Source organism: Mytilus californianus, unplaced genomic scaffold, assembly GCF_021869535.1.
Source record: "Mytilus californianus isolate M0D057914Y unplaced genomic scaffold, xbMytCali1.0.p SCAF_9, whole genome shotgun sequence".
NCBI classification, from domain to species: Eukaryota; Metazoa; Mollusca; class Bivalvia; order Mytilida; family Mytilidae; genus Mytilus; species Mytilus californianus.
The window spans coordinates 52381608-52396266 of NW_026262745.1; the positions used below are offsets into that span (position 1 = coordinate 52381608).

General features: G+C 32.5%; 1 long non-coding RNA gene across 1 annotated transcript; it reads right to left on the reverse strand.

Moving 5' to 3' along the window:
- Positions 1-7549: 7549 nt before the first annotated feature.
- LOC127715374 (uncharacterized) lies at positions 7550-9109 on the reverse strand. The gene is made up of 3 exons (XR_007988365.1): positions 9015-9109; positions 8280-8432; positions 7550-7696 (listed from the first exon to the last, which is right to left on the reverse strand). It is a non-coding gene; the product is annotated as an uncharacterized LOC127715374 (long non-coding RNA).
- Positions 9110-14659: the final 5550 nt, after the last annotated feature.

The following is a 14659-nucleotide window of genomic DNA, read 5'->3' on the forward strand; positions in this document are numbered from 1 at the left end:
CTTGCCAGTGGGAAGTCTTTTCTATTGTATGAAAGGGAGCGACTTCAGACCTGTTACGTAACAACTGACCAAGCTGAAAGACAAGCTGACGTCCTACAGACCAAACTTTCCTCAGGTAAAAAGCCGAAGACACATATAGGCAAATACGCCAATTCTAATTTCAATCAACAGGAATTTCTCGAGGAAGTAAAAAACTGGAAATCAACCATCATGAATTGGACCAGAATGGCTATTAAATACAACGATTCTTTACGGAAAGATGGCAATGGGGGCAAATCCTTAAGCAATTTGCAAAGGACAACAAAATTGACATCCACCGATTTAACCCACATTTAAAGATAAGTGGAAGGGACCATCGTCAAAGAATTAGGAGGTCAAAAAAGCGAGTCTTCAGGGGAAAACTTGCTATTCCAAATAAAAGAACAGCTAAAAAAATTAAATCGATCATTCAGCACAAATTGGAATAAAAAATTAACGACATTGGCCTAAAAGTTTCCCCAAATGAAATCCGAAAGAACACCATTGATTCTTCAGGTAATATCCAAGAAACATCAATTCAAGTATAAGACCGGAAAATTCCCCTTAAAGATATAATGCTGAAAGAAATTCAAAGGCTTACAAAATCTGGCATCTTTTAAAATTTCTAGGAGTGACGAGCACTACCAATCACTCTCAAAGGAGACTGTCCATACTAGGTTAAAACAAATTTCATCTTCAACCAAGCCCACTGAAACAGACAGCACTTTAGCATCAGAAATTAACCGAATAATGGCCATGGAGAGACAAATTAACCTTAAAATCTGGCATGACCATTCAGATATCCTCAACCATACATATATAAGCTTTATGGTCAGCTTCATCTATGACCATGCAAACTTCCTGACCAATGAAGAATTTAGGGAAACCTATCCGAAGAAGAAGCCTGTAAATGTTCAAGCTGTTGTAGAGAGACCAAACCTGTACATTTTTGGACAATCAGATAATGGCTACTAATGCACATGTTAACAAAAAAAGTTTCATTTTTCAGTAAAATACAAAAATTAAACCCTTTTTTAGATGATATTTCATGATCTTGAAGATTAATAAATTCTGTCTAAGTTTCATAACAATCTATGAAGGTTTAAAAAAGGTTTAAAAATCTATAATGTCAAAAAAGTTAAATTCCAGACGGTCTGTAAATTTATATCAACTGTAAAGAATTTAGCCTATCAGTAAAATACTGGAAAAAAATCAAGTTTGCTTCTGACATAATCTCTTTATCATTAAACAAGAGTGCACTCGCTGAAATGTCTCGCCTTCTTTATTAACCATTTATTTTATGTTGATAGTCCTTAATATGAAACTTTACTACAAGTATCACATAAACTTAACATGATCCAAGAAAATGAGGTCAAGGTCAGATAAACCAAACAAGAAATACATTTGCACCTTACAATCATTCAATGCACCAAATATAGTTGACCTATTGTGAATATTGCCTATAGTTTCTATGAAATAGACTTAACCAAGAAAACTAAACATTGACTAATGAACCATGAAAATGAGGTCAAGGTCAGATGAATCATGCCAGACAGACATGTACACCTTACAATCAGTCTATGCATTAAATATAGTTGACCTATTGCTTATATTATCTAAGAAACAAACTTAACCATGAAAACTTAACATTGACCAATGAACCATTAAAACTAGTTCAAGGTCAGGTGATACCTGCCAGACAGACATAAACACCTTACAATCATTCCATACAACAAATATAGTTGACCTATTACTTATAGTTTAAGAACAACAGATCAAATCACAAAAACTTCACACTGAGCAATGAACCGTGAAAATGAGGTCAAGGTCAAATAAAACCTGCAAGTCTGACATGTACATCATAAAATATTTCCATACACCAAATATAGTTGACCTATTGCATTTAGTATTAGAAAAAAGACCATAACTCAAAAACTTAAATTTGACTACTGAACCATGAAAATGAGGTCAAGGTCAGATGACACCTGCCAGTTGGAAATGTACACCTTACAATCATTCCATACACCAAATGTAGAAGGCCTATTGCTTATTGTATCTTGACCACCAAAACTTAACATTGTTCACTGATCCATGAAATAAGGTCGAGGTCAAACAAAAACTGTCTGGTGGTCATAAGGACCTTGCAAGGTACACACATACTAAATATAGTTATCCTATTACTCATAATAACTTAATAAGAAAGAAATTAACATTACAGGGAGCTTTTGTCACTTGATATAAACAATTCAATAAAAAAAAATCTACCGCTTGAATATAGAATTGTTTTGTCTCATTTTCGCAACATAAATGTTGCCGGCTGGACAAAACTATATCATATATACATGTACATCAACATGATTAAAAATTAAATGTATGAATAAAATATTGTACAAAAGTTCACCTGTAAATTATACACACAATATATTTTGATGTGATTTTACTTATATACATGCATGTAGTACCTAGGATAAGCACTTACTCACAAAAACCTTTCATTTTTTTTAAAGTGGTAATTGCACATGTATGAAGATATTAACACTAATTATAACAAAAGCTGTATGCAACATTATAACCTAAGTACACACACTGATATATCTGACGATGTTTTAAAGCTTCTACTACAGGTACATGTATCACATAAACTTTAGTAACCATGGTAATATCAACAACGATTTCTGAAACAAGAGACAGTTAACATTCTGATATTATTGTTTTTCGTTACTGTTTCAAAATAACCAAGATTTTAAAAAGTGTTGTAAACTTTTGGTATATATAATTAATGATATAAAAAAGCAGAAATAAATGAAGGGTCTATTTTTTTTTTGGTAAAAAGTAACCCATGGGCCAGATGAACTATAAATGATGTCGAGGTCAAATTAATGAACCCAATATGATATATTTGAACATCTTTAAATCATTCCATATACCAAATAAATTAGACTTTTTGCTTACGGCATTAGAGATTTAAACATAATCACAATAAATCAACATGACCAGTGAAGCATGGAAATGAGGTAAAGAGGACCCAACCATATAATTAAATCTATACAATAACTTATAACAACCAAGGACTTCTTAATATCCTACACAACCATAAATATCCCCCAATTTGCTGAACAGACTCAAATTGATGTGTTGGCAATAACATAAATAACTAGGAAAAAAATATTTTTCCCCCATACTTAAAATCCTTGGTGAAGTGTTTTCATAAAAATAAAAGAACAATTTAAGGCCTACAAAAAAAGTTTAATTTCCAGTTTCCCTACATCATGTATAAATATATATATATGTATTTGTACCTACTCCAACTATAACATAAATATTTTGAAACAAGCACTGTAAACGTCTATACAATTTTGGTTAGACATGTTAAAGTTCTGCAAGTTTTATATAGGTAAACTTAGTAATTTTGAAAATTGTACTTTTAGAAATTTTTTTATAACTTGCGACTAGCGAATGTGTTTAATTTTTTTTGCAGGCTCAAAGGACACAGAACAAGTATCGTACACACCTGCCAGAACTGAAGATCTAGAGGAACTGAGGAAAGGAATAGTTTTTGATGGAATACCGTCTATTTTTCAACTGAGATTTTTCAGCGGAGATGGACCAGCACGACAGTTTGAGGCTGGTCAGCAGAGAGGGGGAAATTTTTCTTGCTTATGCGGTGTTCACAGTAAAGAGCACATGAATTTGGAATGCTGTTTTAAGCAAACACCCTCTGATTTGGAAGACCGCAGGACAGTATTTTTGAAAGGGGAAAGTCTGGTAAAAATAAAACAGGGAAATATCCAACCATAACAAAATCTAACTAAAGATGAATTGATTGAGGAACTTGAATGTAGAGGTGTTGATACTTCTAGGCTTAAGACAAAAGCAAGACTTCAGGGAGAAATGTCAGATTTGCTTCATGGAATATCTCGCCCTCCTGCCCTTCTCCTACATTATCCGGAAAAATCCTTGACAGAGAGTAACATCAGCTGTTATGAGGTACTCCCGTGTGAGCCGATATTCACTTGTTGTCGAGTTGCGAGTTAAGAAAGTCGAGTTGCGAGTTACGAAGGTAGAGTTGCGAGTTACGAATGTCGAGTTGCGAGTTACGAATGTCGAGTTGCGAGTTACGAATGTCGAGTTGCGAGTTAAGAAAGTCGAGTTGCGAGTTACGAATGTCGAGTTGCGAGTTACGAATGTCGAGTTGCGAGTTATGAAAGTCGAGTTGCGAGTTACGAATGTCGAGTTGCGAGTTAAGAAAGTCGAGTTGCGAGTTACGAATGTCGAGTTGTGAGTTAAGAAAGTCGAGTTGCGAGTTACGAATGTCGAGTTGCGAGTTAAGAAAGTCGAGTTGCGAGTTACGAATGTCGAGTTGCGAGTTAAGAAAGTCGAGTTGCGAGTTACGAATATCGAGTTGCGAGTTACTAATGTCGAGTTGCGAGTTACGAAAGTCGAGTAGCGTGAAAATGGGGAAAACTATTAAATTTTTTGGTGTACCTTTTTAACATTTTTGAATGATGATTGCTTATAGAATTGTATACAGTATTGTTGATTCTTTTTGTTGTTTGGACTTCATCTGAGTCTCGTGTAAAAAAATGAATGGATTGCTTACATAATCACCACGCAAGAAGAAACAGATAGCCTTTTTGAATACATGCCATAAATGATAAGTCATTGATATTTGCTAAGCAGTTGTTTTAGCCTTAATTTTGCATCTATCTTATTTCCATGGATATTATTTTGCACTGCGTCCACACCCATTGTTCATTGACAATAAAGTTTTGCATAGTTTACATGTTTTAGTGTTGCCATTTTTATTCAAATTCCAACATTTGCATTATATTATCAAATTTACATACAGGCAGGACACATCTCTGTATCCACAATTTTATTGTCATAGGGTTCCGCTCTCATTGCTGTATAGCCCGTATCGGCTCCATTCATATTGTATGCTTGCGAATCCTACACTTTACATCAACTGACCTTGCCAATCATCCAAGGATTTGAGTGGTCAACATTTTTGAACATTTATTAAATATCTGTGGGGAAAATGTGGTAGATTTTCTCCACCACTTGGCGTCCGTCGTCGTCTGTTAACTTTACAAATCTTCTTCTCGATCTGAAACTACTGAGCCAAATTTATTAAATCCTGGCCACAATCAATAATTAGTTTAATGGCAGATGACCTCGCCTGCCAACCAACATTGTCGACATAGCTAAAAATAGAACATAGGGGTAAAATATAAAAGCTGTTTATCAGCCAATATTGCTGAAATCGCCAGTTGCCTGACTCCCTGTAGGAGTCTTGCCTTTCAAATGATGATTTTTATCAATTTTGTGTCTATCATCTTGACAACTTTGACATGTATAAGACATAGAAACTTTAAAAAACAAAAATGATCACAATGATCAGCAAGACGAAATCTGCAAATGGAACAGCATTGATGAAATTGTCAGTTGTCTTCTATTAAGTTTAATTTCCTCTAAATGACTTTATTGCCCTTTTTGTTTTTTCGGAGAAATGGAAACCAAAAAAGTAATCAACAAAAAAGAGATTATAGTCATAAATTATATTCTTGTCTACAATGTTGGAAAGTGTTCACTGCACATAGACCTAGGCGAGCGACACAGGCTCTTTTACAGTATTTAGTTTTAAATCAGATAAAGTCGTTTAAAACAAATAAACAGTTAAGGCACACAAAGCAGGAAAATCCCTAAGCATTATCTATCTGCAGGCATCGCAGTTGTCATTACAGCTGTGTTGGCATGCATTATCATTCATATAGTCCTAATCATAAATAACCTGATTAAAAACTGAATTTTTCGAAATATTAAGGATTTCTACCCAGGTACAGATTACTGTAGCTGTATTTGACAAACATTTCGGAATTTTGAATACTTAAAGCTCTTCAACTTCGTACTTTATTTGGCCTTTTAAACTTTTTAGATTTGAGCGTCACTGATGAGTCTTTAGAAAGACGAAACGCGCGTCTGGCGTAGAAAAATTTTAATCCTGGTATCTATGATGAGTTTGTTTATTGACATGAAGTACTAGTATCATTCCAGGTAAAAATAAATTTTGAAAATTGATAAAAATTGTGTTCTTCTCTTACACTGTTGACTATCAAATTCTAAATGTTTGCAACTGTGTAGCGAACAGAATCGATGCCAAAGCTTGTTGTTCTTAACTGTGGCTGTTCAATTACATTTTTATCTGAATGAATATTTGTGAAAACTAACATTTATCAAAATCATACAAGTAAGATGGACTCTTTCTTTAGTTTAGAATTGTAAATGTTTCTTCAGCATATTCAGGTACTGCATGTAATCTTCTGACTTTAAGAGATCATGGGAGATTTGATGTACTAGTATGTAAAAGACCTTCATAAACAAGTCTTAATGCTCTCTCGCTCGTAATTTTTTTCAACTAAACTGTATTTTTTTTTAAATATTATATAAAAATGGACAAAATTATCTTTATTTACCTGTGTTTAAAGTTATTGCAAATGGCTGATATTTTTTTTTGAGCATATTGTTTTTCTTTAATTGTTTAACATTTCATACCGATATAACATGTTAATTTTATTATTCTTCCCTTAGTTTCTTTATTTTGTATTTACATTGTATCATAGGTCAAATTTATTTTTTCAGTGTATGTTCAATGGTGTTAATATGTCCTTTGATTGAGTTAAGCTATTTCAGTTGATATTTTATAGTGTGTCTTTCTATGTTGTGATGTTACACTATTGTTTCAGAAAAAGGGTGAAGGTTTGATACCATTAAAACGTTTAAACCCGCTGCATTTGTTTGCAACTGTCCTAAGTCAGGAATCTGATGTTCAGTAGTTGTCGTTTGTTGATGTGGTTCATAAGTGTTTCTCGTTTGTCGTTTTTTATATAGATTAGACCGTTGGTTTTCCCCTTTGAATGGTTTTACACTAGTAATTTTGGGGCCCTTTATAGCTTACTGTTCGGTGTGAGCCAAGGCTCCGTGTTGAAGACCGTACTTTGACCTATAATGGTTTACTTTTATGAATTTTTACTTGGATGGAGAGTTGTCTCATTGGCACTCATACCACATCTTCTTATATCTATTTACATCAGTATTCCTGTTGTAGAAGACAAGAGACAATTTTCAGTACTCATCCATATGCCAATTTGTCTCTGGTACAAAGTTATCTCATTGGCAACCATGCCACAAGTACGCATTATATTATTGTAAAATATTATTTGGTAGACAGTTGATAAATCTTAGTATGCCCAATGTGTGGGAGAGTACTTATACATCCCTCTTCCTTATATGAAATGACTCTTTTTACTCAATTGCAGAACATGATATTTTTTTACATTGTTTACTTTACACACTATTTTACTGAAATTTTATTCACTATTTTTGGTTGTAAAGCATATTTTGTACCAATTAATATGAAAAAAGGTATACCAATTTCCTGATGGAAATTAACATAAATTTTTATCACGGTAATGAAATCTAATTAGCTCATAATCAGTCTATTATATTTAAAAAAAGAAATGTTTACCCTTTCAAATATTTCCTGTTTTTCACTGTCTTTCCTGATTCTCTTTATTCTATGGGTCAGTATGTGCCTCAAGATAAATATCTTTTGATGTCATCCAAATCACATTGTAATACTTGCCGCTGAACACTGACCAATTTGAAATAATAACTCAAGCTGCAAAACATTAAAAATAAAATGAAAGAAGACATATCAAAAGTTTGTTAGCACGGTACCAGAAATTGATATAAATGTTTACTTGGAAAGAAATATACTTTCAAACCACAATCTGTAAGTAAGAATTTTACGATAAAAAATGCTTACATCAATATTCCTTTTGTATAAGACAAGACAATTTTCATTACTCATCCATATGCCCTTTGGTCTCTGGTTCAAAGTTATCTCATTGGCAAGCATGCCACAAGTACTCATTTTATTATTGTAAAATATTATTTGATAGACAGTTGACAAATTTTAGTAAGCCCAATGTGTGGGAGAGTACTTATACATCCCTCTTCCTTATATGAAATGACTCTTTTTACTCAATTGCAGAACATGATATTTTTTTACATTGTTTACTTTACACACTATTTTACTGAAATTTTATACACTATTTTTGGTTGTAAAGCATATTTTGTACCAATTAATATGAAAAAAGGTATACCAATTTCCTGATGGAAATTAACATAAATTTTTATCACGGTAATGAAATCTAATTAGATCAAAATCAGTCTATTATATTTAAAAAAGAAATGTTTACCCTTTCAAATATTTCCTGTTTTTCACTGTCTTTCCTGATTTTCTTTATTCTATGGGTCAGTATGTGCCTCAAGATAAATATCTTTTGATCTCATCCAAATCACATTGTAATACTTGCCGCTGAACACTGACCAATTTGAAATAATAACTCAAGCTGCAAAACATTAAAAATAAAATGAAAGAAGACATATCAAAAGTTTGTTAGCACGGTACCAGAAATTGATATAAATGTTTACTTGGAAAGAAATATACTTTCAAACCACAATCTGTAAGTAAGAATTTTACGATAAAAAATGCTTACATAAGTATTCCTTTTGTATGAGACAAGACAATTTTCATTACTCATCCATATGCCCTTTGGTCTCTGGTACAAAGTTATCTCATTGTCAAGCATGCCACAAATACTCATTGTATTTTTGTAAAATATTATTTGGTAGACAGTTGACAAATCTTAGTAAGCCCAATGTGTGGGAGAGTACTTATACATCCCTCTTCCTGATATGAAATGACTCTTTTTACTCAATTGCAGAACATGATATTTTTTACATTATTTATTTTAAACACTATTTTTCTGAAATTTTATACACTATTTTTGGTTGTAAAGCATATTTTGTACCAATTAATATAAAATAAGGTATACCAATTATCTGATGGAAATTAACATAAATTTTTATCACGGTAATGCAATCTAATTAGATCATAATCAGTCTATTATATTTAAAAAAGAAATGTTTACCCTTTCAAATATTTCCTGTTTTTCACTGTCTTTCCTGATTTTCTTTATTCTATGGGTCAGTATGTGCCTCAAGATATATATCTTTTGATCTCATCCAAATCACCTTTTAATACTTGCCACTGAACCCTCACCAATTTGAAATAATAACTCTTAGCTGCAAAACATTAAAAATAAAATGAAAGAAGACATATCAAAAGTTTGTTAGAAAGGTACCAGAAATTGATATAAATGTTTACTAGGAAAGAAATATACTTTCAAACCACATTCTGTAGGTAAGAATTTTACGATAAAAAATGCTTACATCAGTATTCCTGTTGTAGAAGACAAGAGACAATTTTCAGTACTTATCCATATGCCCTATGGTCTCTGGTGCAAAGTTATCTCATTGGCAACCATGCCACAAGTACTCATTTTATTTTTGTAAAATATTATTTGGTAAACATTTGACAAATCTTAGTAAGCCCAATGTGTTGGAGAGTACTTATACATCCCCTTTCCTTATATGAAATGACTCTTTTTACTCAATTGCAGAACATGATATTTTTTTACATTGTTTACTTTACACACTATTTTACTGAAATTATATACACTATTTTTGGTTGTAAAGCATATTTTGTACCAATTAATATGAAAAAAGGTATACCAATTTCCTGAATTAACATAAATTTTTATCACGGTAATGAAATCTAATTAGATCAAAATCAGTCTATTATATTTAAAAAAGAAATGTTTACCCTTTCAAATATTCCCTGTTTTTCACTGTCTTTCCTGATTCTCTTTATTCTATGGGTCAGTATGTGCCTCAAGATAAATATCTTTTGATCTCATCCAAATCACATTGTAATACTTGCCGCTGAACACTGACCAATGTGAAATAATAACTCAAGCTGCAAAACATTAAAAATAAAATATCACAGTAATGAAAATCTAATTAGGTCATATTCAGTCTATTAGATTAAAAAAAGAAATGTTTACCCTTTCAAATATTTCCTGTTTTTCACCATCTTACCTTCTTCTTTATATTCCATGTGTCAGTATATGTTCTTCTAGATATATTGTGTTTGATCTCTGCATACAAATCTCATTGTAATACTTGCCGCTGAACACTGACCAATTTGAAATAATAACTCAAGCTGCAAAACATTAAAAATAAAATGAAAGAAGACATAATAAAAGTTTGTTAGCAAGGTACCAGAAATTGATATAAATGTTTACTTGGAAAGAAATATAATTTCAAACCACAATCTGTAAGTAAGAATTTTACGATAAAAAATGCTTACATAAGTATTCCTTTTGTATAAGACAAGACAATTTTCATTACTCATCCATATGCCCTTTGGTCTCTGGAACAAAGTTATCTCATTGTCAAGCATGCCACAAATACTCATTGTATTTTTGTAAAATATTATTTGGTAGACAGTTGACAAATCTTAGTAAGCCCAATGTGTGGGAGAGTACTTATACATCCCTCTTCCTGATATGAAATGACTCTTTTTACTCAATTGCAGAACATGATATTTTTTACATTATTTATTTTAAACACTATTTTTCTGAAATTTTATACACTATTTTTGGTTGTAAAGCATATTTTGTACCAATTAATATGAAAAAAGGTATACCAATTTCCTGATGGAAATTAACATATATTTTATCACAGTAATGAAAATCTAATTAGATCATAATCAGTCTATTATATTTAAAAAAGAAATGTTTACCCTTTCAAATATTTCCTGTTTTTCACCATCTTACCTTCTTCTTTATATTCCATGTGTCAGTATATGTTCTTCTAGATATATTGTGTTTGATCTCTGCATACAAATCTCATTGTAATACTTTCCACTGAACACTGTCAAATTTAAAATAATAATTTTAGCTGGAAACATTGAATACTTATTGAATGGAGACTTAGTTAGATTGGTATCAGAAATGAATATAAATTCTTAAAATGGAAAAAATTATATATCATCAAGCATGAGTAGCATTTTTGATAATATTTTGGAAATAAATTAAGGTACAAAATGTAACTCATTCCATTTAATTTGACTTACATGTTGCCAGTGTTGGAAACTATTTATAACATGTTGTGTATATACATGTATGAAGTTTAGACAACTGCTAATGTGAAATATATTTCTTACCTGAAGTTACGAGTTGTTTCAATGAACATGTAAGTTCTGGGTAGACAATAATGTTATAATATCAATGGGTTTTTTGGGAGCATATTATATCATAGGGGCTTGTTTAGTGGGTCAGACGAGGTTTGACTGTCAATGTTGGTCGTGCTCCTATATAAAACACCAAAAGGCAATAAACAAGTTTCTTACCGCCAATTTTCAAAATCATAATTTCCAACAATTTCCCACTCATATATCATTTACCTTTCCAATTATTATGACGTCTTGAAAGGCTATTATACTTTTTTGTTTTGACGCCTTACAGCGGCGATGTAAGGCGTCAAAGCAAAAAAGTTTAATAGCCTTTCAAGACGTCATAATTATATGGACTAATCATTTACCATGCACCAAAATGTTACAAATTGAACAAATTCCTAAATATCTGGTCCTTTCCTTTTAATTTTCCCTTTTAACGCTGTTTTTTTAACATTTTTTGCCAGTACAGAACAAACGGACAACAGAAAACCATGAGAACAAATTATAGCGGATTGCTCATTTATATTATAATAAACAGGTTGGGAACAACCCCCCAAATGAGGGATATCCCTTAAATGAGGGACTGTCCCTCAGACTAGGGGTCATTTTACTGTTGTAGAAAAGAAAAAAGAAAGGCTTAGATTTTTGAACTTAAAAGGGGGAAAATTTATTATATTTGGAACAATTCTTTAAAAAGAGGGGGCTCAATTATTTTTAATAATAAAGAAGATATAAGCCCAGGAATATTGCAAAATTCTTGGACCATATAAACCAAGAGAGATTTATAGTTCTTTTGGGAAAACTGGAAAAGTTTCTTCAAATAATATAGATATGTGCTCATTTGTAATAAAAAGTGGTTTTTACAAACAAACAAAATTAAAACTTGAAATGTACCCCTCATAAAAGGGATAGTCATTACATCGAGGGGTTACCCCTCATTTGAGGTGTTGTTCCCAACCGGATAAATGACATTATCGTAATCATATCATTGTACAAAGACAATTTAAAAGTGCAGTGGTACCAGAAGTTCAGAACTAATAATCGGTATGACCTGACCGCATGTGCATTTTAATTTTACTCATTTTGGTCAGCATTTGATGTTTATCTTCCAAGACTTACAAAACGTGCTTTTATGATTTTTTATCTGTGACTGTGTGCCATGTGTCTGTAAAAAATGTCAACTATCTGGAAAACGGATGTCTTGTGAATTGGGTTATCACCGGAGTCAAAGGCGGATAGCTTTAGTTTCAATCCGAATTTTATCTTCTTTTATGTTGGTGTTTAATGAATAAAAATGAAATGAATGTGATTTCCTGCATCAAATCTTTTACACGTCAGTTCAGATCACTTCATTTGTGCCGTCTAAATATTCATGAACGCACTTTTATTTGTAAAGTATTTAAGGTAAAGATATATAGTAAGCATTACCTTTTAAGTTATCGTGTAGCATATATAATGTTAAAGCATCAAATTATGACATGATTTAACTTATCAGCCTGGAAGGCCAAAATCAACGTCAAGTTCTGGCCGCCATTACGTGTTGACACCGTCGTCTAGTGAACCGTATCACTTAGCACCGAAATCCTTACTCAGGAGCTTCCGGTTGTTCTACTGAAGAAGACGTAAAAATTGGGTTCCGTATGACTTAACAAATATTGTTTTAAAGATACCCACCACTATATTCTAAAAGGTGTAACAAATATGTACATATGTTATATCATGTTGTTCGTTTTTCTGATGTTTATGTTCTATTTTTCAGGTTTAATTGATTAAAAAAAAGTAAAACAACAAAAATACCGAACTCCAAGGAAAATTCAAAACGAAAAGTCCCTTAACAATTGGCATAATCAAAAGCTCAAACGCATCAAACGAATGGAAAACAACTGCCATATTCCTCACTTGGTACAGATATTTTCTTATGTAGAAAATGGTGGATTAAACCTGGTTTTAAAGCAAGCTAAACCTCTCACTTGTATTACAGTCGCATAAAATTCCATTATATTGACAACAGTGTGTGAGAAAAACATAGACATAGTAGGTAAAAATGTCAAAAATAGGGGTACAGCAGTCAACATTGTGTCTCAATCACTATAAAAACAAACCAATATGTCAACCAAGAAAATCAAAATGGCACATAAACAAAGCACATACGCAACATTGAAACACAAGAATACAAAAAATGACAACAGCACAACACAATGGCGGGATGTACAAGTACCGAGCCACGTCTAAAGGATATTACCAAAAATGGACCAAACAGTAATTGTTAATAATTGTTTGATGTGTTTGAGCTTTTGATTTTGCTATTTGATTATGATTTATATCTAGAAATTGACTATGAGGGTCGGTTGAAAACAAAACTTTACGACAAAAGAGATGATTTCAGCTTCCCAATTATGACCTTTTCATTTTTAAATCAAAAGTTCCAAATGGTGAAGTTGAAATCATCACTTCGTAAATTTTACGGACGCCATCACGAGTTGGTTGACCGTTTTGGAATATCTGTGATACAGATGATATCGGATGTGTTCCTTATGTCGTAACTACAATCCCGTTCCCTTTTCACGAATATGACCTACCGAATTAGACTATTTACCAGTTTTGTAATAACAAGAGCAACACGACAGGTGCCACATGTAGAGCAGCACCTGAAATCACCCCCATTTTTTGGTGGGGTTCGTGTTGTTGTTGTAACCCCAATGGTGACATTTTGTTCACGCATCGTTGTCAATATAATAAAATTTGATGCGACTGTCGATCGTACAAGTGAGAGGTTTAGCGCTATAAAACCAGGTATAATCCACCATTTTCTACATTGGAAAATGCCTGTACCAAGTCAGGAATATGACAGTTGTTGTCCATTCGTTTGATGTGTTTTATCATTTGATTTTGCAATTTAATTAGGGACTTTCCGTTTTGAATTTCCTCGGAGTTCAATATTTTTGTGATTTTACTTTTAGCAGACAAATAAAAGAACACTATAACACGTAATTAAGATGATAAACAACGTCAGCACCTTTTTTTAGAAAAAGGACGAGACGTTCATTGCCATTACCCTGGTTCATCAACTTTTTGCTCAGACACTGGTGACGTTTACAAAGTCTGAGTAGCAGCTGCAAGCTCTTGAATACCGAATGAGTTGGGAAATGTATATCCCATATGCAGGTGAAGTTGGTATATCGCTACTCAGGTAGGGGAAATTGATAATTTTAAAATTAAAATCGTCTCGTTTGTCATAGATTTTGGTACTGAGATGACCGCTGATGTCAAATTCGAGGTATAAGTCTAAAAATGTGGCGGAGGAAGCCGTGTCTGTTGTTTCTTTAATTTCTAGTTCTGGAGGATATATTAATGGAACCCATTCAGAAAAGTTTGAATTGTTTATGGAATGAACATCATCAATATATCTGAATGTGATATTAAATGATCTGGTTTTTTGATCTTCTTGTTTTTGACACGTGTCTGAAGAAACTCCGACTCATATGAAAATAAGAA